The sequence below is a fragment of the Pleurodeles waltl genome, chromosome 10 (assembly GCF_031143425.1).
Source record: "Pleurodeles waltl isolate 20211129_DDA chromosome 10, aPleWal1.hap1.20221129, whole genome shotgun sequence".
Lineage (NCBI taxonomy): Eukaryota > Metazoa > Chordata > Amphibia > Caudata > Salamandridae > Pleurodeles > Pleurodeles waltl.
The window spans coordinates 849,829,820-849,856,729 of NC_090449.1; positions in this window are offsets into that span (position 1 = coordinate 849,829,820).

Consider the following 26,910-nt stretch of genomic DNA (forward strand, 5'->3'; position numbering starts at 1 on the left):
GAATACTGACAAGCGTGATTGCACTGTGAGAGACATTTAAATGGCCGTGGAACTCGAAGGACAAACAACGGAAGTACTTGGTAGTCATGGAAATTGCTCTAAGACTGCAGAGCGAGATTGCGCTGTGTAAAACTTTGAAATCAACATGGAGCACATGAGTTCGCACTGTGCAAGAAATGTAAAAAAAATTTAGTCCAGAAACCATGTGTAAAACATGGACGCTGCGTATGTTAACCGTAGTTGGCCAGTGCTCTCGAGGAAGGCTGAATACCGGAAAAGGCTTGACGTATGCATTCCTTTCACAAATAAAATCAAAGCAATTTTAACCCCAAGGGTGCCCCGGACGAGCTGGTCTCACCCTCGGCACCGGTTGCCCGGTGTCGAGGACGAGACCAGTCCGTCCTGCTATGGGCCCCTGGGGGGAGCGCTAGCACTCCCCCAGATGGCCGAGCACCCCCCCTCCCCTGGGCAGAGATGGAAGGGGAATCGCTTCTGTGGCGTCTTTCACACGCTGACCTCATCAGAGGCCTTCCCCCTGAGCTTCTAGCGCTGATCGAAGGAGAAATGCCAAAGCATTCCTCCTCCGATCACATGGAGGGGGCAGAGAGGCATGAAAGAAGAGGAAAGCCCTTTCCTCTCCTTTCATGTCTCTCCGAGCATTTCTGCTGCGATCGGGCAGCACAAATGCCACTAGACACCAGGGAATTTTTATTCTTTTGGCATTTCAAATAAGGGGAATCGCCCCTTGGGCTAGGGCTGCTCCTCGGGGGGCAAATTATTTCTAGGCCATTTCTGCCTCTAATAATAATAATATTAGGCCGATCTGCCCCCGGTGGGGGGGAGGGGGAATCAACTAGACACCAGGGATAATTGTATTTATTGTTTTTTTTTTTTTTTATGTTTGGGGAGAGACCGCTTCTGGGAGGGGCAAGGGTCGCTTCCAGGGGGGCAAATTATTATTAGGCCATTTCTGCCCCCCCGGGGACAGATCGGCCTTGCGATCCGCCCCCGGGGGGGCAGAAACCACTAGATACCAAGGATTTTTCTTCTTTTTCGTTCTTGCGCATAATGGAAGAGGTCCTTTGGGCAAGGGCTGCTCCCCAGGGGGCAAAATTATTTTTAGGCCTAATAATTTTAGACTGAACTGCCCCCGGCGGGGGGGGGGGGTAGAAAACCACTAGACACCAGGGATAAAAAAAAAAAATGTTAATTTTTATTTTTTTATGTTTGGGGAGCGACCCCTTAGGCAAGGTTCGCTCCCCGGGGGGCAAATTATTATTAGGTCATTTCTGGCCCCCTTTGGGGCAGTTCGGTCTTGTGATCTGCCCCCAGGGGGGGGCAGAAACCACTAGGGATTTATTTTTTCATACTTGCGCATAAGGGGAGTGGCCCCTTGGGCAAGGGCCAATACCCAGAGTGAGCAAAATAGTTGAGGCCATTTATGTCCCCCCTGGGGGCAGATCGGCCTAATATGATTAGGCGGATCTGCCCCCGGGGGGGCAGAAGCCTCTAGATACCAGGGGTATATATATTTTTTTATTTACTTTATGTTTTTTAGTATGGGGAGCGACCCCCTAGACAAGGGTCGCTCCCCTGGGGGGGCAAATTGTATTCAGACCATTTCTGCAACCCTCGGGGGCAGATCGCCTATTTTTGTTTGATCAATCTGTCCCCAAAGGGGGCAGAAAGCTCTAGACACCATGGATTGGTGTGTTTATGTGTGTGTTTTGTTTGGGGGGCAACCCCTTGGGCAAGGGGCGCACCCCATGGGGGCATATTACTGTTGGCCATAACTGCCCCCCCTGGGGACAGATTGGCCTATTTTTGGAAGGCCCATCTGCCCCCAAGGAGGGCAGAAAGCCACCAGAGACCAAGGAAGACTTCTTTTTCAAAATAAGAGGTTGGGGGTATAGCCATACCCCCACCCCAAATAAATGGGGCCAAAGTTTTTCTGCCCACCAGTGGGCAGATTCGGCAATTACCCCCGCCACACGCCGGGGGGACAGAAAGTCTACTAGATGACAGGGAATAAAAAAAATAAAAGAAAATAGTGGGGTGGTGGTTACCAACCAGTATGGGCCTGGTTATGCCCCCACCTGAACTGAAGGGGCTAACAGTCTTTCAGCTCTCCCCCACACACTAACACATATTATCCCATGGCAAGCAAGAGGACATTTGAATATTTTTGTTTTTTGTTTTACATTTGGGCCATGAGAGCTTGGTAACTCTCAAAATCGTGCCACTTGGAATGGTGAGGGCTGCACTTTTTTTTACTTTGGGACGCTGCCATGTAGAAAAATCCAGAAGACCTAGACACATCTGAAAACTAAACATCTAGTTGATTCCAGGGTGGTGTGCTTCACGTGCACCCCGCACCATTTCCTTACCCACAATGCCCTGCAAACCTGCAACTTTGCTGGAAAGCACATATTTTTCCCACATTTTTGTGATGGAACCTTCCGGAATCTGCAGGAATCCACAAAATTCCTACCACCCTACATTGTCTCATCTCTACCGATAAAATTTCTGCTGCACTTGTCATCATAAAAATGTTTTTTTCAAACTGCCCTTTTGGACCCACTTTGGTTCTCCCTCAATTTCTACGTGTTTTTGGCTCTTCCCTGTCACAAACAGTTGGCCCACCTACACAAGTGAGGTATCATTTTTACCGGGAGACTAAGGGGAACGTTGGGTGATAGGAAATTTGTCCCGGTGAGGTGATCCCACACAGAAATGTGGGAAAAAAATATTTTTTACCTAAATTTGACGTTTGCTGAGGATTCCGGGTAAGAAAACATTGAGGGATCAACGCAAGTCACACCTCCCTTGACTCCCTTGGGTGTCTAGTTTTCAGAAATCTCTGGGTTTGGTAGGTTTCCCTAGATGGCTGCTGAGCCCAGGACCAAAAACGCAGGTGCCCCCCCCGCAAAAACAGTTAGGGGCTGATTCTAACCCCGGCGGTCTTCGACCGCCGGGGCGAGGGTCGGCGGGAGCACCGCCGACAGGCCGGCGGTGCCCCGCAGGGCATTCTGACCGCGGCGCTTTGGCCGCGGTCAGAAAGGGTAAACCGGCGGTCTCCCGCCGGTTTACCGCTGCCCTCAGAATCCCCCATGGCGGCGCAGCTTGCTGCGCCGCCATGGGGGATTCTGACCCCCCCTACCGCCATCCTGTTCATGGCGGGAAAGCCGCCCTGAACAGGATGGCGGTAGAGGGGGTCGCGGGGCCCCTGGGGGCCCCTGCCGTGCCCATGCCAATGGCATGGGCACGGCAGGGGCCCCCGTAAGAGGGCCCCGCAAGGTATTTCAGTGTCTGCCTTGCAGACACTGAAATACGCGACGGGTGCTACTGCACCCGTCGCACCTTCCCACTCCGCCGGCTCGATTACGAGCCGGCATCCTCGTGGGAAGGGAGTTTTTCCCTGGGCTGGCGGGCGGTCTTTTGGAGACCGCCCGCCAGCCCAGGGAAAAACTCATAATACCCTCCGCGGTCTTCTGACCGCGGAGCGGTATTATGGGGGCGGAATTCTGGCGGGCGGCCTCCGCCGCCCGCCAGAATTAGAATCACCCCCTTAGTGTTCTATTTGATAATTTTGATGTGTCCAGATAGTGTTTTAGGGCATTTCCTGTTGCGAACACAAGGCCAACCCACACAAGTGAGGTACCATTTTTATCAGGAGACTTGGGGGAACGCTCAGTGGAAGGAACTTTGTGGCTCCTCTCAGATTCCAGAACTTTCTGTCACCGAAATATGAGGAAAAAGTGTTTTTTAGCCACATTTTGAGGTTTGCAAAGGATTCTGGGTAACAGAACCTGGTGAGAGCTCCACAAGTCAACACATCTAGGATTCCCCTAGGTCTCTAGTTTTCAAAAATGCAAAGGTTTGGTAGGTTTCCCTAGGTTCCGGCTGAGCTAGAGACCAAAATCCATAGGTAGGCACTTTGCAAAAAACACCGCTGTTTTCTTTGAGAAAATGTGATGTGTCCACTTTGTGTTTTGGGGCATTTCCTGTCGCGGGATCTAGACCCACCCCCACAAGTGAGGTACCATTTTTATCAGGAGACTTGGGGGCACGCTGGGTGGAAGGAAATTCGTGGCTCCTCTCAGATTCCAGAACTTTCTGTCACTGAAATGTGAGGAAAAATTGTTTTTTTAGCAAATGATGAGGTTTGCAAAGGATGCTGGGTAACAGAACCTGGTGAGAGCCCCAAAAGTCAACAGGTCTTGGATTCCCCTAGGTCTCTAGGTTTAAAAAATGCACAGGTTTGGTAGGTTTCCCTAGGTGCCGGCTGAGCTGGAGGCCAAAATTCACGGGTAGGCACTATGCAAAAAACATATCTGTTTTCTGTGGAAAAAGGTGATATGTCCACGTTGTGTTTTGGGGCATTTCCTGTTGCAGGCACTAGGTCTACCCACAAAAGTGGGGGACCATTTTTATCAGGAGACTTTGGGGAACGCTGGGTGGAAGGAAATTTGTGGCTCCTCTTAGATTCCAGAACTGTCTGTCATCGAAATGTGAGAAAAAAGTGTTTTTTTAGCCAAATTTTGAGGGTTGCAAAGGATTCTGGGTAACGGAACCAGGTGAGAGGCCCACAATTCACCCCATCTTGGATTCCCCTAGGTCTCTAGTTTTCAGAAATGCACAGGTTTGGTAGGTTTCCTTAGGTGCCGGCTGAGCTAGAGGCAAAAATCCACAGGTAGGCAATTTTCAAAAAACACCTCTGTTTTCTGTGGAAAAATCTGATGTCTCCACGTTGTGTTTTGGGGCATTTCCTGTTGCAGGCACTAGGCCTACCCACACAAGTGAGGGATAATTTTTAACATGAGACTTTGAGGAACGCTGAGTGGAAGGAAATTTGTGGCTCCTCTAAGATTCCAGAACTGTCTGTCACCGAAATGTGAGGAAAAGGTGTTTTTTTAGCCAAATTTTGAGGGTTGCAAAGGATTCTGGGTAACAGAACCTGGAGAGAGCCCCACAAGTCACCCCATCTTGGATTCCCCTAGGTCTCTAGTTTTAATAAATGGACAGGTTTGGTAGGTTTCCCTAGGTGCCGGCTGACCTAGAGGCCAAAATCCACAGGTAGACACTTTGCAAAAAACACCTCGGTTTCCTTGGGAAAATGTGATGTGTCTGCAATGTGTTTTGGGGCATTTCCTGTTGCAGGCACTAGGCTTACCCACACAAGTGAGGTATCATTTTTATCAGGAGACTTTGGGGAACGCTGGGTGGAAGGAAATTTGTGGCTCCTCTTAGATTCCAGAACTGTCTGTCACCGAAATGTGAGAAAAAAGTGTTTTTTTAGCCAAGTTTTGAGGGTTGCAAAGGATTCTGGGTAACGCAACCTGGTGAGAGCCCCACAATTCACCCCATCTTGGATTCCCCTAGGTCTCTAGTTTTCAGAAATGCACAGGTTTGGTAGGGTTCCCTAGGTGCCGACTGAGCTAGAGGCCAAAATCCACAGGTAGGCACTTTGTAAAAACCACCTCTGTTTTCTTTGGGAAAATGTGATGTGTCCACGTTGTGTTTTGGGGCATTTCATGTCACGGGCGCTAGGCCTACCCACACAAGTGAGGTACCATTTTTATTGGGAGTCTTGGGGGAACGCTGGGTGAAAGGAAATTTGTGGCTCCTCTCAGATTCCAGAACTCCTGTCACCGAAATGTGAGGAAAAGGTGTTTTTTGCCACATTTTGAGGTTTGCAAACGATTCTGGGTAACATAACCTGGTGAGAGCCCCACAAGTCACCCCATCTTGGATTCCCCGTGGTCTCGAGTTTTAAAAAATGCATAAGTTTGGTAGGTTTCTCTAGGTGCCAGCTGAGCTAGAGGCCAAAATCCACAGGTAGGCACTATGCAAAAAACACATCTGTTTTCCTTGGGAAAATGCGATGTGTTAAGTTGTGTTTTGGGGCATTTCCTGTCACAGGCGCTAACCCTACCCACACAAGTGAGGTACCATTTTTATCGGGAGTCTTGGGGGAACGCTGGGTGGAAGGAAATTTGCGGCTCCTCTCAGATTCCAGAACTTCCTGTCACCGAAATGTCAGGAAAAGGTGTTTTTTAGCCACATTTTGAGGGTTGCAAAGGATTCTGGGTAACAGAACCTGGTGAGAGCCCCACAAGTTACCCCATCTTGGATTCCCCATGGTCTCGAGTTTGAAAAAATGCACATGTTTGGTAGGTTCCCCTAGGTGCCGGCTGAGCTAGAGGACAAAATCCACAGGAGGGCACTATGCAAAAAAACACCTCTGTTTCTGTGGGAAAATGTGATGTATTAAGTTGTGTTTTGGGGCATTTCCTGTCACGGGCGCTAGGCCTACGCACACAAGTGAGGTATCATTTTTAACAGGAGACTTTGAGGAACGCTGAGTGGACGGAAATTTGTGGCTCCTCTCAGATTCCAGAACTTCCTGTCACCGAAATGTGAGGAAAAAGTGTTTTTTTAGCCAAATTTGGAGGTTTGCAAGGGAGTCTGGGTAACAGAACCTGGTGAGAGCCCCACAAGTCACCCCATCTTGGATTCCCCTAGGTCTCTAGCTTTGAAAAATGCATAGGTTTGGTAGGTTTCCCTAGTTGCTGGCTGAGCTAGAGGCCAAAATCCACAGGTAGGCACTTTGCAAAAAACACCTCTGTTTTCTTTGGAAAAATGTGATGTGTCCACGTTATGTTTTTGGGCATTTCCTGTCGCGGGCACTAGGCCTACGCACACAAGTGAGGTATCATTTTTATCGGGAGACTTGGGGGAACGCTGGGTGGAAGGAAATTTGTGGCTCCTCTCAGATTCCAAAACTTTCTGTCACCGAAATGTGAGGAAAAATTGTTTTTTTAGCCACATTTTGAGGTTTGCAAAGGATTCTGGGTAACAGAACTTGGTGAGAGCCCCACATGTCAACCCATCTTGGATTCCCCTATGTCTCTAGTTTTGAAATATGCACAGGTTTGGTCGGTTTCAGTGGGTGCGGCCTGAGCTAGAGGCCAAAATCCATAGGTAGGCACTTTGAAAAAAACACCTCTGTTTTCTTTGAGAAAATGTGATGTGTCCACTTTGTGTTTTGGGGCATTTCCTGTCGCGGGATCAAGACCCACCCCCACAAGTGAGGTACCATTTTTATCAGGAGACTTGGGGGCACGCTGGGTGGAAGGAAATTCGTGGCTCCTCTCAGATTCCAGAACTTTCTGTCACTGAAATGTGAGGAAAAATTGTTTTTTTAGCAAATTATGGGGTTTGCAAAGGATGCTGGGTAACAGAACCTGGTGAGAGCCCCAAAAGTCAACCGGTCTTGGATTCCCCTAGGTCTAAAAAATGCACAGGTTTGGTAGGTTTCCCTAGGTGCCGGCTGAGCTGGAGGCCAAAATCCACAGGTAGGCACTATGCAAAAAACATATCTGTTTTCTGTGGAAAAATGTGATATGTCCACGTTGTGTTTTGGGGCATTTCCTGTTGCAGGCACTAGGTCTACCCACAAAAGTGGGGGATCATTTTTATCAGGAGACTTTGGGAAACGCGGGGTGGAAGGAAATTTGTGGCTCCTCTTAGATTCCAGAACTGTCTGTCATCGAAATGTGAGAAAAAAGTGTTTTTTTAGCCAAATTTTGAGGGTTGCAAAGGATTCTGGGTAACGGAACCTGGTGAGAGCCCCACAATTCACCCCATCTTGGATTCCCCTAGGTCTCTAGTTTTCAGAAATGCACAGGTTTGGTAGGTTTCCCTAGGTGCCGACTGAGCTAGAGGCCAAAATCCACAGGTAGGCACTTTGTAAAAACCACCTCTGATTTCTTTGGGAAAATGTGATGTGTCCACGTTGTGTTTTGGGGCATTTCATGTCACGGGCGCAAGGCCTACCCACACAAGTGAGGTATCATTTTTAACATGCGACTTTGAGGAACGCTGAGTGGAAGGAAATTTGTGGCTCCTCTAAGATTCCAGAACTGTCTGTCACCGAAATGTGAGGAAAAAGTGTTTTTTTAGCCAAATTTTGAGGATTGCAAAGGATTCTGGGTAACAGAACCTGGAGAGAGCCCCACAAGTCACCCCATCTTTGATTCCCCTAGGTCTCTAGTTTTAATAAATGGACAGGTTTGGTAGGTTTCCCTAGGTGCCGGCTGACCTAGAGGCCAAAATCCACAGGTAGACACTTTGCAAAAAACACCTCAGTTTCTTTGGGAAAATGTGATGTGTCTGCAATGTGTTTTGGGGCATTTCCTGTTGCAGGCACTAGGCTTACCCACACAAGTGAGGTATCATTTTTATCAGGAGACTTTGGGGAACGCTGGGTGGAAGGAAATTTGTGGCTCCTCTTAGATTCCAGAACTGTCTGTCACCGAAATGTGAGAAAAAAGTGTTTTTTTAGCCAAGTTTTGAGGGTTGCAAAGGATTCTGGGTAACGGAACCTGGTGAGAGCCCCACAATTCACCCCATCTTGGATTCCCCTAGGTCTCTAGTTTTCAGAAATGCACAGGTTTGGTAGGTTTCCTTAGGTGCCGGCTGAGCTAGAGGCAAAAATCCACAGGTAGGCAATTTTCAAAAAACACCTCTGATTTCTGTGGAAAAATCTGATGTCTCCACGTTGTGTTTTGGGGCATTTCCTGTTGCAGGCACTAGGCCTACCCACACAAGTGATGGATAATTTTTAACATGAGACTTTGAGGAACGCTGAGTGGAAGGAAATTTGTGGCTCCTCTCAGATTCCAGAACTGTCTGTCACTGAAATGTGAGGAAAAAGTGTTTTTTAGCCACATTTTGAGGTTTGCAAAGGATTCTGGGTAACAGAACCTGGAGAGAGCCCCACAAGTCACCCCATCTTGGATTCCCCTAGGTCTCTAGTTTTAATAAATGGACAGGTTTGGTAGGGTTCCCTAGGTGCCGACTGAGCTAGAGGCCAAAATCCACAGGTAGGCACTTTGTAAAAACCGCCTCTGTTTTCTTTGGGAAAATGTGATGTGTCCACGTTGTGTTTTGGGGCATTTCATGTCACGGGCGCTAGGCCTACCCACACAAGTGAGGTACCATTTTTATTGGGAGTCTTGGGGGAACGCTGGGTGAAAGGAAATTTGTGGCTCCTCTCAGATTCCAGAACTTCCTGTCACCGAAATGTGAGGAAAAGGTGTTTTTTGCCACATTTTGAGGTTTGCAAACGATTCTGGGTAACAGAACCTGGTGAGAGCCCCACAAGTCACCCCTTCTTGGATTCCCCGTGGTCTCGAGTTTTAAAAAATGCATAAGTTTGGTAGGTTTCTCTAGGTGCCAGCTGAGCTAGAGGCCAAAATCCACAGGTAGGCACTATGCAAAAAACACATCTGTTTTCCTTGGGAAAATGCGATGTGTTAAGTTGTGTTTTGGGGCATTTCCTGTCACAGGCGCTAACCCTACTCACACAAGTGAGGTACCATTTTTATCGGGAGTCTTGGGGGAACGCTGGGTGGAAGGAAATTTGCGGCTCCTCTCAGATTCCAGAACTTCCTGTCACCGAAATGTCAAGAAAAGGTGTTTTTTAGCCACATTTTGAGGGTTGCAAAGGATTCTGGGTAACAGAACCTGGTGAGAGCCCCACAAGTTACCCCATCTTGAATTCCCCATGGTCTCGAGTTTTAAAAAATGCACATGTTTGGTAGGTTCCCCTAGGTGCCGGTTGAGCTAGAGGCCAAAATCCACAGGTAGGCACTATGCAAAAAACACCTTTGTTTCTGTTGGAAAATGTGATGTATTAAGTTGTGTTTTGGGGCATTTCCTGTCACGGGCGCTAGGCCTACGCACACAAGTGAGGTATCATTTTTAACAGGAGACTTTGAGGAACGCTGAGTGGAAGGAAATTTGTGGCTCCTCTCAGATTCCAGAACTTCCTGTCACCGAAATGTGAGGAAAAAGTGTTTTTTTAGCCAAATTTGGAGGTTTGCAAGGGAGTCTGGGTAACAGAACCTGGTGAGAGCCCCACAAGTCACCCCATCTTGGATTCCCCTAGGTCTCTAGCTTTGAAAAATGCATAGGTTTGGTAGGTTTCCCTAGTTGCTGGCTGAGCTAGAGGCCAAAATCCACAGGTAGGCACTTTGCAAAAAACACCTCTGTTTTCTTTGGAAAAATGTGATGTGTCCACGTTATGTTTTTGGGCATTTCCTGTCGCGGGCACTAGGCCTACCCACACAAGTGAGGTATCATTTTTATCGGGAGACTTGGGGGAAAGCTGGGTGGAAGGAAATTTGTGGCTCCTCTCAGATTCCAAAACTTTCTGTCACCGAAATGTGAGGAAAAATAGTTTTTTTAGCCAAAGTTTGAGGTTTGCAAAGGATTCTGGGTAACAGAACTTGGTGAGAGCCCCACATGTCAACCCATCTTGGATTCCCCTATATCTCTAGTTTTGAAATATGCACAGGTTTGGTCGGTTTCCCTGGGTGCCAGCTGAGCTAGAGGCCAAAATCCATAGGTAGGCACTTTGAAAAAAACACCTCTGTTTTCTTTGAGAAAATGTGATGAGTCCAATTTGTGTTTTGGGGCATTTCCTGTCGCGGGCACTAGGCCTACTCACACAAGTGAGGTACCATTTTTATCGGGAGACTTGGGGGAACGCTGGGTGGAAGGAAATGTGTGGCTCCTCTCAGATTATAGAACTTTCTGTCTCCGAAATGTGAGGAAAAAGTGTTTTTTTAGCCAAATTTTAAGGTTTGCAAAGGATTCTTGGTAACAGAACCTGGGTAGAGCCCCACAAGTCACCCCATCTTGGATTCCCTTAGGTCTCTAGTTTTAAAAAACGGACAGGTTTGGTAGGTTTCCCTAGGTTCCGGCTGAGCTAGAGGCCAAAATCCACAGGTAGACACTTTGCAAAAAACGCCTCTCTTTTCTTTGGGAAAATGTGATGTGTCCGCAATGTGTTTTGGGGCATTTCCTGTTGCAGGTACTAGGCTTACCCACACAAGTGAGGTATCATTTTTATCGGGAGACTTGGGGGAACGCTGGGTGGAAGGAAATTTGTGGCTCCTCTCAGATTCCAGAACTTTCTGTAACCGAAATGTGAGGAAAAAGTGTTTGTTTTTTTGCCAAATTTTGAGGTTTGCAAAGGATTCTGGGAAACAGAGCCTGGTGAGAGCCCCGCAAGTCACCCCATCTTCAATTCCCCTAGGTCTCTAATTTTAAAAAATGCACAGGTTTGGTAGGTTTCCCTAGGTTCCGGCTGAGCTAGAGCCCAAAATCCACAGGTAGACACTTTGCAAAAAACAACTCTGTTTTCTTTGAGAAAATGTGATGTGTCCACTTTGTGTTTTGGGTCATTTCCTGTCCCGGGCACTAGACCTACCGACAAAGGTGAGGTTCCATTTTTATCAGGAGACTTGGGAGAACGCTGGGTGGAGGGGAATTTGTAGCTCCTTTCAGATTCTAGAACTTTCTGTCACTGAAATGTGAGGAAAAAAGTGTTTTTTAGCCAAATTTGGAGGTTTGCAAAGGATTCTGGGTAACAGAGCCTGGTGAGAGCCTCACAAGTCACCCCGTTTTGGATTCCTCTAGGTCTCTAGTTTTCAGAAATGCTCATGTTTGGTAGGTTTCCCTAGGTGCCGGCTGACCTAGAGGCCAAAATCCACAGGTAGACACTTTGCAAAAAACACATCGGTTTCTTTGGGAAAATGTGATGTGTCTGCAATGTGTTTTGGGGCATTTCCTGTCGCAGGCACTAGGCTTACCCACACAAGTGAGGTATCATTTTTATTGGGAGACTTGGGGGAACGCTGGGTGGAAGGAAATTTGTGGCTCCTCTCAGATTCCAGAACTTTCTGTCACCAAAATGTGAGGAAAAAATGTTTTTTTGCCAAATTTTGAGGTTTGCAAAGGATTCTTGGAAACAGAACCTGGTGAGCGCCCCGCAAGTCTCCCCAACTTGAATTCCACTAGGTCTCTAGTTATAAAAAATGCACAGGTTTGGTAGGTTTCCCTAGGTGCTGGCTGAGCTAGAGGCCAAAATCCACAGATAAACACTTTGCAAAAAACACCTCTGTTTTCTTTGAGAAAATGTGATGTGTCCACTTTGTGTTTTGGGGCATTTCCTGTCACGGGCGCTAGGCCTACCCACATAAGTGAGGTACCATTTTTATTGGGAGTTTTAGCGAACGCTGGGTGGAAGGAAATTTGTGCCTCCTCTCAGATTCCAGAACTTCCTGTCACCGAAATGTGATGAAAAGGTGTTTTTTAGGAAACTTTTGAGGCTTGCAAACGATTCTGGGTAACAGAACCTGGTGAGAGCCCCACAAGTCACCCCATCTTGGATTCCCCTAGGTCTCTAGTTTTAAAAAAATGGACAGGTTTGGTAGGTTTCCCTAGGTGCCGGCTGAGCTAGAGGCCAAAATCCACAGGTAGGCAATTTGCAAAAAACAGCTCTGTTTTCTGTGGAAAAATCTGATGCCTGCACGTTGTGTTTTGGGGCATTTCCTGTTGCAGGCACTAGGCCTACCCACACAAGTGAGGGATCATTTTTATCAGGAGACTTTGGGGAACGCTGGGTGGAAGGAAATTTGTGGCTCCTCTTAGATTCCAGAACTGTCTGTCACCGAAATGTGAGGAAAAAGTGTATTTTTAGCCAAATGTTGAGGGTTGCAAAGGATTCTGGGTAACGGAACCTGGTGAGAGCCCCACAATTCACCCCATCTTGGATTCCCCTAGGTCTCTAGTTTTCAAAAATGCACAGGTTTGGTAGGTTTCCTTAGGTGCCGGCTGAGCTAGAGGCCAAAATCCACAGGTAGGCAATTTGCAAAAAACACCTCTGTTTTCTGTGGAAAAATCTGATGTCTCCACGTTGTGTTTTGGGGCATTTCCTGTTGCAGGCACTAGGCCTACCCACACAAGTGAGGGATCATTTTTAACAGGAGACTTTGAGGAACGCTGAGTGGAAGGAAATTTGTGGCTCCTCTCAGATTCCAGAACTGTCTGTCACCGAAATGTGAGGAAAAAGTGTTTTTTTAGCCAGATTTTGAGGTTTGCAAAGGATTCTGGGTAACAGAACCTGGAGAGAGCCCCACAAGCCACCCCATCTTGGATTCCCCTAGGTCTCTAGTTTTAATAAATGGACAGGTTTGGTAGGTTTCCCTAGGTGCCGGCTGACCTAGAAGCCAAAATCCACAGGTAGACACTTTGCAAAAAACACCTCGGTTTCTTTGGGAAAATGTGATGTGACTGCAATGTGTTTTGGGGCATTTCCTGTCGCAGGCACTAGGCTTACCCACACAAGTGCGGCATCATTTTTATTGGGAGACTTGGGGGAACGATGGGTGGAAGGAAATTTGTGGCTCCTCTCAGATTCCAGAAATTTCTGTCACCGAAGTGTGAGGAAAAAGTGTTTTTTTGCCAAATTTTGAGGTTTGCAAAGGATTCTTGGAAACACAACCTGGTGAGAGCCCCACAAGTATCCCCATCTTGAATTCCCCTAGGTCTCTAGTTTTAAAAAATGCACAGGTTTGGTAGGTTTCCCTAGGTGCTGGCTGAGCTAGAGGCCAAAATCCACAGGTAGACACTTTGCAAAAAACATCTCTGTTTTCTTTGAGAAAATGTGATGTGTCCACTTTGTGTTTTGGGGCATTTCCTGTCCCGGGCACTAGACCTACCGACAAAGGTAGGTACCATTTTTATCAGGAGACTTGGGGGAATGCTGGGTGGAAGGAAATTTGTATCTCCTCTCAGATTATAGAACTTTCTGTCGCCGAAATGTGAGGAAAAAGTGTTTTTTTAGCCAAATTTTGAGGTTTGCAAAGGATTCTGGGTAACAGAACCTGGTGAGAGCCCCACAAGTCACCCCATCTCGGATTCCCCTAGGTATCTAGTTTTCAAAAAATGCACAGGTTTGGTAGGTTTCCCTAGGTGCCGACTGAGCTAGAGGCCAAAATCCACAGGTAGGCACTTTTGGAAAAACCACCTCTGATTTCTTTGGGAAAATGTGATGTGTCCACGTTGTGTTTTGGGGCATTTCATGTCACGGGCGCTAGACCTACCCACGCAAGTGAGGTACCATATTTATTGGGAGTCTTGGTGGAACGGTGGGTGGAAGGAAATTTGTGGCTCCTCTCAGATTCCAGAACTTCCTGTCACCGAAATGTGAGGAAAAGGTGTTTTTTAGCCACATTTTGAGGTTTGCAAACGATTCTGGGTAACAGAACCTGGTGAGAGCCCCACTAGTCACCCCATCTTGGATTCCCCGTGGTCTCGAGTTTTAAAAAATGCACAAGTTTGGTAGGTTTCCCTAGGTGCCGGCTGAGCTAGAGGCCAAAATCCACAGGTAGGCACTATGCAAAAAACACCTCTGTTTCTGTTGGAAAATGTGATGTATTAAGTTGTGTTTTGGGGCATTTCCTGTCACGGGCGCTAGACCTACCCACACAAGTGAGGTATCATTTTTAACAGGAGACTTTGAGGAACGCTGAGTGGAAGGAAATTTGTGGCTCCTCTCAGATTCCAGAACTGTCTGTCACCGAAATGTGAGGAAAAAGTGTTTTTTAGCCAAATTTTGAGGTTTGCAAAGGATTCTGGGTAACAGAACCTGGAGAGAGCCCCACAAGTCACCCCATCTTGGATTCCCCTAGGTCTCTAGTTTTAAAAAATGGACAGGTTTGGTAGGTTTCCCTAGGTGCCGCCTGACCTACAGTCCAAAATCCACAGGTAGACACTTGCAAAAAACACCTCTGTTTTCTTTGGGAAAATGTGATGTGTCCGCAGTGTGTTTTGGGGCATTTCCTGTCGCAGGCACGAGGCTTACCCACACAAGTGAGGTATCATTTTTATCGGGAGACTTGGGGGAACGCTGGGTGGAAGGAAATTTGTGGCTCCTCTCAGATTCCAGAACTTTCTGTAACCGAAATGTGAGGAAAAAGTGTTTGTTTTTTTGCTAAATTTTGAGTTTTGCAAAGGATTCTGGGAAACAGAGCCTGGTGAGAGCCCCGCAAGTCACCCCATCTTCAATTCCCCTAGGTCTCTAATTTTAAAAAATACACAGGTTTGGTAGGTTTCCCTAGGTTCCGGCTGGGGTAGAGGCCAAAATCCACAGGTAGACACTTTGCAAAAAACACCTCTGTTTTCTTTGGGAAAATGTGATGTGTCCACTTTGTGTTTTGGGTCATTTCCTGTCCCGGGCATTAGACCTACCGACAAAGGTGAGGTTCCATTTTTATCAGGAGACTTGGGAGAACGCTGGGTGGAGGGGAATTTGTAGCTCCTTTCAGATTCTAGAACTTTCTGTCACCGAAATGTGAGGAAAAAGTGTTTTTTAGCCAAATTTTGAGGTTTGCAGAGGATTCTGGGTAACAGAGCCTGGTGAGAGCCCCACAAGTCACCCCGTTTTGGATTCCCCTAGGTATCTAGTTTTCAGAAATGCTCATGTTTGGTACGTTTCCCTAGGTGCCGGCTGAGCTAGAGGCCAAAATCCACTGGTAGACACTTTGCAAAAAACACCTCGGTTTCTTTGGGAAAATGTGATGAGTCTGCAATGTGGTTTGGGGCAATTCCTGTTGCAGGCACTAGGCTTACCCACACAAGTGAGGTATCATTTTTATTGGGAGACTTGGGGGAACGCTGGGTGGTAGGAAATTTGTGGCTCCTCTCAGATTCCAGAACTTTCTGTCACCGAAATGTGAGGAAAAAGTGTTTTTTTGCCAAATTTTGAGGTTTGCAAAGGATTCTTGGAAACAGAACCTGGTGAGAGCCCCGCAAGTCTCCCCAACTTGAATTCCCCTAGGTCTCTAGTTTTAAAAAATGCACAGGTTTGGTAGGTTTCCCTAGGTGCTGGCTGAGCTAGAGGCCAAAATCCACAGGTAGACACTTTGCAAAAAACACCTCTGTTTTCCTAGAGAAAATGTGATGTGTCCACTTTGTGTTTTGGGGCATTTCCTGTCACGGGCGCTAGGCCTACCCACATAAGTGAGGTACCATTTTTATTGGGAGTCTTGGGGAACGCTGGGTGGAAGGATATTTGTGGCTCCTCTCAGATTCCAGAACTTCCTGTCACCGAAATGTGAGGAAAAGGTGTTTTTTAGGAACATTTTGAGGCTTGCAAACGATTCTGGGTAACAGAACCTGGTGAGAGCCCCACAAGTCACCCCATCTTGGATTCCCCGTGTTCACGAGTTTTAAAAAATGCACATGTTTGGTAGGTTTCCCTAGGTGCCGGCTGAGCTAGAGGCCAAAATCCACAGGTAGGCACTATGCAAAAAACACCTCTGCTTTCTTTGGGAAAATATGATGTGTTAAGTTGTGTTTTGGGGCATTTCCTGTCACGGGCGCTAGGCCTACCCACACAAGTGAGGTACCATTTTTATCGGGAGTCTTGGGGGAACGCTGAGTGGAAGGAAATTTGCGGCTCCTGTCAGATTCCAGAACTTTCTGTCACCTAAATGTGAGGAAAAGGTGTTTTTTAGCCACATTTTGAGGGTTGCAAAGGACTCTGGGTAACAGAACCTGGTGAGAGCCCCACAAGTCACCCCATCTTGGATTCCCCGTGGTCTCTAGTTTAAAAAAATTTACAGGTTTGGCAGGTTTCCCTAGGTGCCGGCTGAGCTAGAGGCCAAAATCCACAGGTAGGCAATTTGCAAAAAACACCTCTGTTTTCTGTGGCAAAATCTGATGTCTACACGTTGTGTTTTGGGGCATTTCCTGTTTCAGGCACTAGGCCTACCCACACAAGTGAGGGATCATTTTTATCAGGAGACTTTGGGGAACGCTGGGTGGAAGGAAATTTGTGGCTCCTCTTAGATTCCAGAACTGTCTGTCACCGAAATGTGAGGAAAAAGTGTTTTTTTAGCCACATTTTTTGGGTTGCAAAGGATTGTGGGTAACGGAACCTGGTGAGAGCCCCACAATTCACCCCATCTTGGATTCCCCTAGGTCTCTAGTTTTCAAAAATGCACAGGTTTGGTAGGTTTCCTTAGGTGCCGCCTGAGCTAGAGGCCAAAATCCACAGGTAGGCAATTTGCAAAAAACACCTCTGTTTTCTGTGGAAAAATCTGATGTCTCCACGTTGTGTTTTGGGGCATTTCCTGTTGCAGGCACTAGGCCTACCCACACAAGTGAGGGATCATTTTTAACAGGAGACTTTGAGGAACGCTGAGTGGAAGGAAATTTGTGGCTCCTCTCAGATTTCAGAACTGTCTGTCACCAAAATGTGAGGAAAAAGTGTTTTTTTAGTCAGATTTTGAGGTTTGCAAAGGATTCTGGGTAACAGAACCTGGAGAGAGCCCCACAAGTCACCCCATCTTGGATTCCCCTAGGTCTCTAGTTTTAATAAATGGACAGGTTTGGTAGGTTTCCCTAGGTGCCGGCTGAGCTAGAGCCCAAAATCCACAGGTAGGCACTATGCAAAAAACACCTCTGTTTTCTTTGGGAAAATGTGATGTGTTAAGTTGTGTTTTGGGGCATTTCCTGTCACGGGCGCTAGGCCTACCCACACAAGTGAGGTACCATTTTTATCGGGAGTCTTGGGGGAACGCTGAGTGGAAGGAAATTTGCGGCTCCTCTCAGATTCCAGAACTTTCTGTCACCTAAATGTGAGGAAAAGGTGTTTTTTAGCCACATTTTGAGGGTTGCAAAGGACTCTGGGTAACAGAACCTGGTGAGAGCCCCACAAGTCACCCCATCTTGGATTCCCCGTGGTCTCTAGTTTTAAAAAATTGACAGGTTTGGCAGGTTTCCCTAGGTGCCGGCTGAGCTAGAGGCCAAAATCCACAGGTAGGCAATTTGCAAAAAACACCTCTGTTTTCTGTGGAAAAATCTGATGTCTCCACGTTGTGTTTTGGGGCATTTCCTGTTGCAGGCACGAGGCTTACCCACACAATTGAGGTATCATTTTTATCGGGAGTCTTGGGGGAACGCTGGGTGGAAGGAAATTTGTGGCTCCTCTCAGATTCCAGAACTTCCTGTCACCTAAATTAAGGAAAAGGTGTCTTTTTGGCCAAATTTTGAGGTTTGCAAAGGATTCTAGGTAACAGAACCTGGTGAGAGACCCACAAGTCACCCCATCTTGGATTCTCCGTGGTCTCTAGTTTTAAAAAATGCACTGGTTTGGTAGGTTTCCCTAGGTGCCGGCTGAGCTAGAGCCCAAAATCCACAGGTAGGCACTATGCAAAAAACACCTCTGTTTTCTTTGGGAAAATGTGATGTGTTAAATTGTGTTTTGGGGCATTTCCTGTCACGGGCGCTAGGCCTACCCACACAAGTGAGGTACCATTTTTATCGGGAGTCTTGGGGGAACGCTGAGTGGAAGGAAATTTGCGGCTCCTGTCAGATTCCAGAACTTTCTGACACCTAAATGTGAGGAAAAGGTGTTTTTTAGCCACATTTTGAGGGTTGCAAAGGACTCTGGGTAACAGAACCTGGTGAGAGCCCCACAAGTCACCCCATCTTGGATTGCCCGTGGTCTCTAGTTTAAAAAAATTTACAGGTTTGGCAGGTTTCCCTAGGTGCCGGCTGAGCTAGAGGCCAAAATCCACAGGTAGGCAATTTGCAAAAAACACCTCTGTTTTCTGTGGCAAAATCTGATGTCTACACGTTGTGTTTTGGGGCATTTCCTTTTTCAGGCACTAGGCCTACCCACACAAGTGAGGGATCATTTTTATCAGGAGACTTTGGGGAACGCTGGGTGGAAGGAAATTTGTGGCTCCTCTTAGATTCCAGAACTGTCTGTCACCGAAATGTGAGGAAAAAGTGTTTTTTTAGCCACATTTTTTGGGTTGCAAAGGATTGTGGGTAACGGAACCTGGTGAGAGCCCCACAATTCACCCCATCTTGGATTCCCCTAGGTCTCTAGTTTTCAAAAATGCACAGGTTTGGTAGGTTTCCTTAGGTGCCGCCTGAGCTAGAGGCCAAAATCCACAGGTAGGCAATTTGCAAAAAACACCTCTGTTTTCTGTGGAAAAATCTGATGTCTCCACGTTGTGTTTTGGGGCATTTCCTGTTGCAGGCACTAGGCCTACCCACACAAGTGAGGGATCATTTTTAACAGGAGACTTTGAGGAACGCTGAGTGGAAGGAAATTTGTGGCTCCTCTCAGATTTCAGAACTGTCTGTCACCAAAATGTGAGGAAAAAGTGTTTTTTTAGTCAGATTTTGAGGTTTGCAAAGGATTCTGGGTAACAGAACCTGGAGAGAGCCCCACAAGTCACCCCATCTTGGATTCCCCTAGGTCTCTAGTTTTAATAAATGGACAGGTTTGGTAGGTTTCCCTAGGTGCCGGCTGAGCTAGAGCCCAAAATCCACAGGTAGGCACTATGCAAAAAACACCTCTGTTTTCTTTGGGAAAATGTGATGTGTTAAGTTGTGTTTTGGGGCATTTCCTGTCACGGGCGCTAGGCCTACCCACACAAGTGAGGTACCATTTTTATCGGGAGTCTTGGGGGAACGCTGAGTGGAAGGAAATTTGCGGCTCCTCTCAGATTCCAGAACTTTCTGTCACCTAAATGTGAGGAAAAGGTGTTTTTTAGCCACATTTTGAGGGTTGCAAAGGACTCTGGGTAACAGAACCTGGTGAGAGCCCCACAAGTCACCCCATCTTGGATTCCCCGTGGTCTCTAGTTTTAAAAAATTGACAGGTTTGGCAGGTTTCCCTAGGTGCCGGCTGAGCTAGAGGCCAAAATCCACAGGTAGGCAATTTGCAAAAAACACCTCTGTTTTCTGTGGAAAAATCTGATGTCTCCACGTTGTGTTTTGGGGCATTTCCTGTTGCAGGCACGAGGCTTACCCACACAATTGAGGTATCATTTTTATCGGGAGTCTTGGGGGAACGCTGGGTGGAAGGAAATTTGTGGCTCCTCTCAGATTCCAGAACTTCCTGTCACCTAAATTAAGGAAAAGGTGTTTTTTTGGCCAAATTTTGAGGTTTGCAAAGGATTCTAGGTAACAGAACCTGGTGAGAGACCCACAAGTCACCCCATCTTGGATTCTCCGTGGTCTCTAGTTTTAAAAAATGCACTGGTTTGGTAGGTTTCCCTAGGTGCCGGCTGAGCTAGAGCCCAAAATCCACAGGTAGGCACTATGCAAAAAACACCTCTGTTTTCTTTGGGAAAATGTGATGTGTTAAGTTGTGTTTTGGGGCATTTCCTGTCACGGGCGCTAGGCCTACCCACACAAGTGAGGTACCATTTGTATCGGGAGTCTTGGGGGAACGCTGAGTGGAAGGAAATTTGCGGCTCCTCTCAGATTCCAAAACTTTCTGTCACCTAAATGTGAGGAAAAGGTGTTTTTTAGTCACATTTTGAGGGTTGCAAAGGACTCTGGGTAACAGAACCTGGTGAGAGCCCCACAAGTCACCCCATCTTGGATTCCCCGTGGTCTCTAGTTTTAAAAAATTGACAGGTTTGGCAGGTTTCCCTAGGTGCCGGCTGAGCTAGAGGCCAAAATCCACAGGTAGGCAATTTGCAAAAAACACCTCTGTTTTCTGTGGCAAAATCTGATGTCTACACGTTGTGTTTTGGGGCATTTCCTGTTTCAGGCACTAGGCCTACCCACACAAGTGAGGGATCATTTTTATCAGGAGACTTTGGGGAACGCTGGGTGGAAGGAAATTTGTGGCTCCTCTTAGATTCCAGAACTGTCTGTCACCGAAATGTGAGGAAAAAGTGTTTTTTTAGCCAAATGTTTTGGGTTGCAAAGGATTCTGGGTAACGGAACCTGGTGAGAGCCCCAAAATTCACCCCATCTTGGATTCCCCTACGTCTCTAGTTTTCAAAAATGCACAGGTTTGGTAGGTTTCCTTAGGTGCCGCCTGAGCTAGAGGCCAAAATCCACAGGTAGGCAATTTGCAAAAAACACCTCTGTTTTCTGTGGAAAAATCTGATGTCTCCACGTTGTGTTTTGGGGCATTTCCTGTTGCAGGCACTAGGCCTACCCACACAAGTGAGGGATCATTTTTAACAGGAGACTTTGAGGAACGCTGAGTGGAAGGAAATTTGTGGCTCCTCTCAGATTTCAGAACTGTCTGTCACCAAAATGTGAGGAAAAAGTGTTTTTTTAGTCAGATTTTGAGGTTTGCAAAGGATTCTGGGTAACAGAACCTGGAGAGAGCCCCACAAGTCACCCCATCTTGGATTCCCCTAGGTCTCTAGTTTTAATAAATGGACAGGTTTGGTAGGTTTCCCTAGGTGCCGGCTGACCTAGAGGCCAAAATCCACAGGTAGACACTTTGCAAAAAACACCTCGGTTTCTTTGGGAAAATGTGATGTGTCTGCAATGTGTTTTGGGGCATTTCCTGTCGCAGGCACTAGGCTTACCCACACAAGTGAGGTATCATTTTTATTGGGAGACTTGGGGGAACGCTGGGTGGAAGGAAATTTGTGGCTCCTCTCAGATTCCAGAAATTTCTGTCACCGAAATGTGAGGAAAAGGTGTTTTTTAGCCACATTTTGAGGTTGGCAAACCATTCTGGGTAACAGAACATGGTGAGAGCCCCACTAGTCACCCCATCTTGGATTCCCCGTGGTCTCGAGTTTAAAAAAATGCACAGGTTTGGTAGGTTTCCCTAGGTGCCGGCTGAGCTAGAGGCCAAAATCCACAGGTAGCACTATGCAAAAAACACCTCTGTTTCTGTTGGAAAATGTGATGTATTAAGTTGTGTTTTGGGGCATTTCCTGTCACGGGCGCTAGACCTACCCACACAAGTGAGGTATCATTTTTAACAGGAGACTTTGAGGAACGCTGAGTGGAAGGAAATTTGTGGCTCCTCTCAGATTCCAGAACTGTCTGTCACCGAAATGTGAGGAAAAAGTGTTTTTTAGCCAAATTTTGAGGTTTGCAAAGGATTCTGGGTAACAGAACCTGGAGAGAGCCCCACAAGTCACCCCATCTTGGATTCCCCTAGGTCTCTAGTTTTAAAAATGGACAGGTTTGGTAGGTTTCCCTAGGTGCCTGCTGACCTACAGTCCAAAATCCACAGGTAGACACTTGCAAAAAACACCTCTGTTTTCTTTGGGAAAATGTGATGTGTTCGCAGTGTGTTTTTGGGCATTTCCTGTCGCAGGCACGAGGCTTACCCACACAATTGAGGTATCATTTTTATCGGGAGTCTTGGGGGAACGCTGGGTGGAAGGAAATTTGTGGCTCCTCTCAGATTCCAGAACTTCCTGTCACCTAAATTAAGGAAAAAGGTGTTTTTTTGGCCAAATTTTGAGGTTTGCAAAGGATTCTAGGTAACAGAACCTGGTGAGAGACCCACAAGTCACCCCATCTTGGATTCTCCGTGGTCTCTAGTTTTAAAAAATGCACTGGTTTGGTAGGTTTCCCTAGGTGCCGGCTGAGCTAGAGCCCAAAATCCACAGGTAGGTACTATGCAAATAACACCTCTGTTTTCTTTGGGAAAATGTGATGTGTTAAGTTGTGTTTTGGGGCATTTCCTGTCACGGGCGCTAGGCCTACCCACACAAGTGAGGTACCATTTTTATCGGGAGTCTTGGGGGAACGCTGAGTGGAAGGAAATTTGCGGCTCCTCTCAGATTCCAGAACTTTCTGTCACCTAAATGTGAGGAAAAGGTGTTTTTTAGCCACATTTTGAGGGTTGCAAAGGACTCTGGGTAACAGAACCTGGTGAGAGCCCCACAAGTCACCCCATCTTGGATTCCCCGTGGTCTCTAGTTTTAAAAAATTGATAGGTTTGGCAGGTTTCCCTAGGTGCCGGCTGAGCTAGACGCCAAAATCCACAGGTAGGCAATTTGCAAAAAACACCTCTGTTTTCTGTGGCAAAATCTGATGTCTACACGTTGTGTTTTGGGGCATTTCCTGTTTCAGGCACTAGGCCTACCCACACAAGTGAGGGATCATTTTTATCAGGAGACTTTGGGGAACGCTGGGTGGAAGGAAATTTGTGGCTCCTCTTAGATTCCAGAACTGTCTGTCACCGAAATGTGAGGAAAAAGTGTTTTTTTAGCCAAATTTTTTGGGTTGCAAAGGATTCTGGGTAACGGAACCTGGTGAGAGCCCCACAATTCACCCCATCTTGGATTCCCCTAGGTCTCTAGTTTTCAAAAATGCACAGGTTTGGTAGGTTTCCTTAGGTGCCGCCTGAGCTAGAGGCCAAAATCCACAGGTAGGCAATTTGCAAAAAACACCTCTGTTTTCTGTGGAAAAATCTGATGTCTCCACGTTGTGTTTTGGGGCATTTCCTGTTGCAGGCACTAGGCCTACCCACACAAGTGAGGGATCATTTTTAACAGGAGACTTTGAGGAACGCTGAGTGGAAGGAAATTTGTGGCTCCTCTCAGATTTCAGAACTGTCTGTCACCAAAATGTGAGGAAAAAGTGTTTTTTTAGTCAGATTTTGAGGTTTGCAAAGAATTCTGGGTAACAGAACCTGGAGAGAGCCCCACAAGTCACCCCATCTTGGATTCCCCTAGGTCTCTAGTTTTAATAAATGGACAGGTTTGGTAGGTTTCCCTAGGTGCCGGCTGACCTAGAGGCCAAAATCCACAGGTAGACACTTTGCAAAAAACACCTCGGTTTCTTTGGGAAAATGTGATGTGTCTGCAATGTGTTTTGGGGCATTTCCTGTCGCAGGCACTAGGCTTACCCACACAAGTGAGGTATCATTTTTATTGGGAGACTTGGGGGAACGCTGGGTGGAAGGAAATTTGTGGCTCCTCTCAGATTCCAGAAATTTCTGTCACCGAAATGTGAGGAAAAGGTGTTTTTTAGCCACATTTTGAGGTTGGCAAACCATTCTGGGTAACAGAACCTGGTGAGAGCCCCACTAGTCACCCCATCTTGGATTCCCCGTGGTCTCGAGTTTAAAAAAATGCACAGGTTTGGTAGGTTTCCCTAGGTGCCGGCTGAGCTAGAGGCCAAAATCCACAGGTAGGCACTATGCAAAAAACACCTCTGTTTCTGTTGGAAAATGTGATGTATTAAGTTGTGTTTTGGGGCATTTCCTGTCACGGGCGCTAGACCTACCCACACAAGTGAGGTATCATTTTTAACAGGAGACTTTGAGGAACGCTGAGTGGAAGGAAATTTGTGGCTCCTCTCAGATTCCAGAACTGTCTGTCACCGAAATGTGAGGAAAAAGTGTTTTTTAGCCAAATTTTGAGGTTTGCAAAGGATTCTGGGTAACAGAACCTGGAGAGAGCCCCACAAGTCACCCCATCTTGGATTCCCCTAGGTCTCTAGTTTTAAAAATGGACAGGTTTGGTAGGTTTCCCTAGGTGCCTGCTGACCTACAGTCCAAAATCCACAGGTAGACACTTGCAAAAAACACCTCTGTTTTCTTTGGGAAAATGTGATGTGTTCGCAGTGTGTTTTGGGGCATTTCCTGTCGCAGGCACGAGGCTTACCCACACAATTGAGGTATCATTTTTATCGGGAGTCTTGGGGGAACGCTGGGTGGAAGGAAATTTGTGGCTCCTCTCAGATTCCAGAACTTCCTGTCACCTAAATTAAGGAAAAAGGTGTTTTTTTGGCCAAATTTTGAGGTTTGCAAAGGATTCTAGGTAACAGAACCTGGTGAGAGACCCACAAGTCACCCCATCTTGGATTCTCCGTGGTCTCTAGTTTTAAAAAATGCACTGGTTTGGTAGGTTTCCCTAGGTGCCGGCTGAGCTAGAGCCCAAAATCCACAGGTAGGTACTATGCAAATAACACCTCTGTTTTCTTTGGGAAAATGTGATGTGTTAAGTTGTGTTTTGGGGCATTTCCTGTCACGGGCGCTAGGCCTACCCACACAAGTGAGGTACCATTTTTATCGGGAGTCTTGGGGGAACGCTGAGTGGAAGGAAATTTGCGGCTCCTCTCAGATTCCAGAACTTTCTGTCACCTAAATGTGAGGAAAAGGTGTTTTTTAGCCACATTTTGAGGGTTGCAAAGGACTCTGGGTAACAGAACCTGGTGAGAGCCCCACAAGTCACCCCATCTTGGATTCCCCGTGGTCTCTAGTTTTAAAAAATTGATAGGTTTGGCAGGTTTCCCTAGGTGCCGGCTGAGCTAGACGCCAAAATCCACAGGTAGGCAATTTGCAAAAAACACCTCTGTTTTCTGTGGCAAAATCTGATGTCTACACGTTGTGTTTTGGGGCATTTCCTGTTTCAGGCACTAGGCCTACCCACACAAGTGAGGGATCATTTTTATCAGGAGACTTTGGGGAACGCTGGGTGGAAGGAAATTTGTGGCTCCTCTTAGATTCCAGAACTGTCTGTCACCGAAATGTGAGGAAAAAGTGTTTTTTTAGCCAAATTTTTTGGGTTGCAAAGGATTCTGGGTAACGGAACCTGGTGAGAGCCCCACAATTCACCCCATCTTGGATTCCCCTAGGTCTCTAGTTTTCAAAAATGCACAGGTTTGGTAGGTTTCCTTAGGTGCCGCCTGAGCTAGAGGCCAAAATCCACAGGTAGGCAATTTGCAAAAAACACCTCTGTTTTCTGTGGAAAAATCTGATGTCTCCACGTTGTGTTTTGGGGCATTTCCTGTTGCAGGCACTAGGCCTACCCACACAAGTGAGGGATCATTTTTAACAGGAGACTTTGAGGAACGCTGAGTGGAAGGAAATTTGTGGCTCCTCTCAGATTTCAGAACTGTCTGTCACCAAAATGTGAGGAAAAAGTGTTTTTTTAGTCAGATTTTGAGGTTTGCAAAGAATTCTGGGTAACAGAACCTGGAGAGAGCCCCACAAGTCACCCCATCTTGGATTCCCCTAGGTCTCTAGTTTTAATAAATGGACAGGTTTGGTAGGTTTCCCTAGGTGCCGGCTGACCTAGAGGCCAAAATCCACAGGTAGACACTTTGCAAAAAACACCTCGGTTTCTTTGGGAAAATGTGATGTGTCTGCAATGTGTTTTGGGGCATTTCCTGTCGCAGGCACTAGGCTTACCCACACAAGTGAGGTATCATTTTTATTGGGAGACTTGGGGGAACGCTGGGTGGAAGGAAATTTGTGGCTCCTCTCAGATTCCAGAAATTTCTGTCACCGAAATGTGAGGAAAAAGTTTTTTTGGCCAAATTTTGAGGTTTGCAAAGGATTTTTGGAAACACAACCTGGTGAGAGCCCCACAAGTCTCCCCATCTTGAATTCCCCTAGGTCTCTAGCTTTAAAAAATGCACAGGTTTGGTAGGTTTCCCTAGGTGCTGGCTGAGCTAGAGGCCAAAATCCACAGGTAGACACTTTGCAAAAAACATCTCTGTTTTCTTTGAGAAAATGTGATGTGTCCACTTTGTGTTTTGGGGCATTTCCTGTCCCGGGCACTAGACCTACCGACAAAGGTAGGTACCATTTCTATCAGGAGACTTGGGGGAACGCTGGGTGGAAGGAAATGTGTATGTCCTCTCAGATTATAGAACTTTCTATCGCCGAAATGTGAGCAAAAAGTGTTTTTTTAGCCAAATTTTGAGGTTTGCAAAGGATTCTGGGTAACAGAACCTGGTGAGAGCCCCACAAGTCACCCAATCTCGAATTCCCCTAGGTATCTAGTTTTAAAAAAATGCACAGGTTTGGTAGGTTTCCCTAGGTGCCTGCTGACCTACAGTCCAAAATCCACAGGTAGACACTTGCAAAAAACACCTCTGTTTTCTTTGGGAAAATGTGATGTGTTCGCAGTGTGTTTTTGGGCATTTCCTGTCGCAGGCACGAGGCTTACCCACACAATTGAGGTATCATTTTTATCGGGAGTCTTGGGGGAACGCTGGGTGGAAGGAAATTTGTGGCTCCTCTCAGATTCCAGAACTTCCTGTCACCTAAATTAAGGAAAAAGGTGTTTTTTTGGCCAAATTTTGAGGTTTGCAAAGGATTCTAGGTAACAGAACCTGGTGAGAGACCCACAAGTCACCCCATCTTGGATTCTCCGTGGTCTCTAGTTTTAAAAAATGCACTGGTTTGGTAGGTTTCCCTAGGTGCCGGCTGAGCTAGAGCCCAAAATCCACAGGTAGGTACTATGCAAATAACACCTCTGTTTTCTTTGGGAAAATGTGATGTGTTAAGTTGTGTTTTGGGGC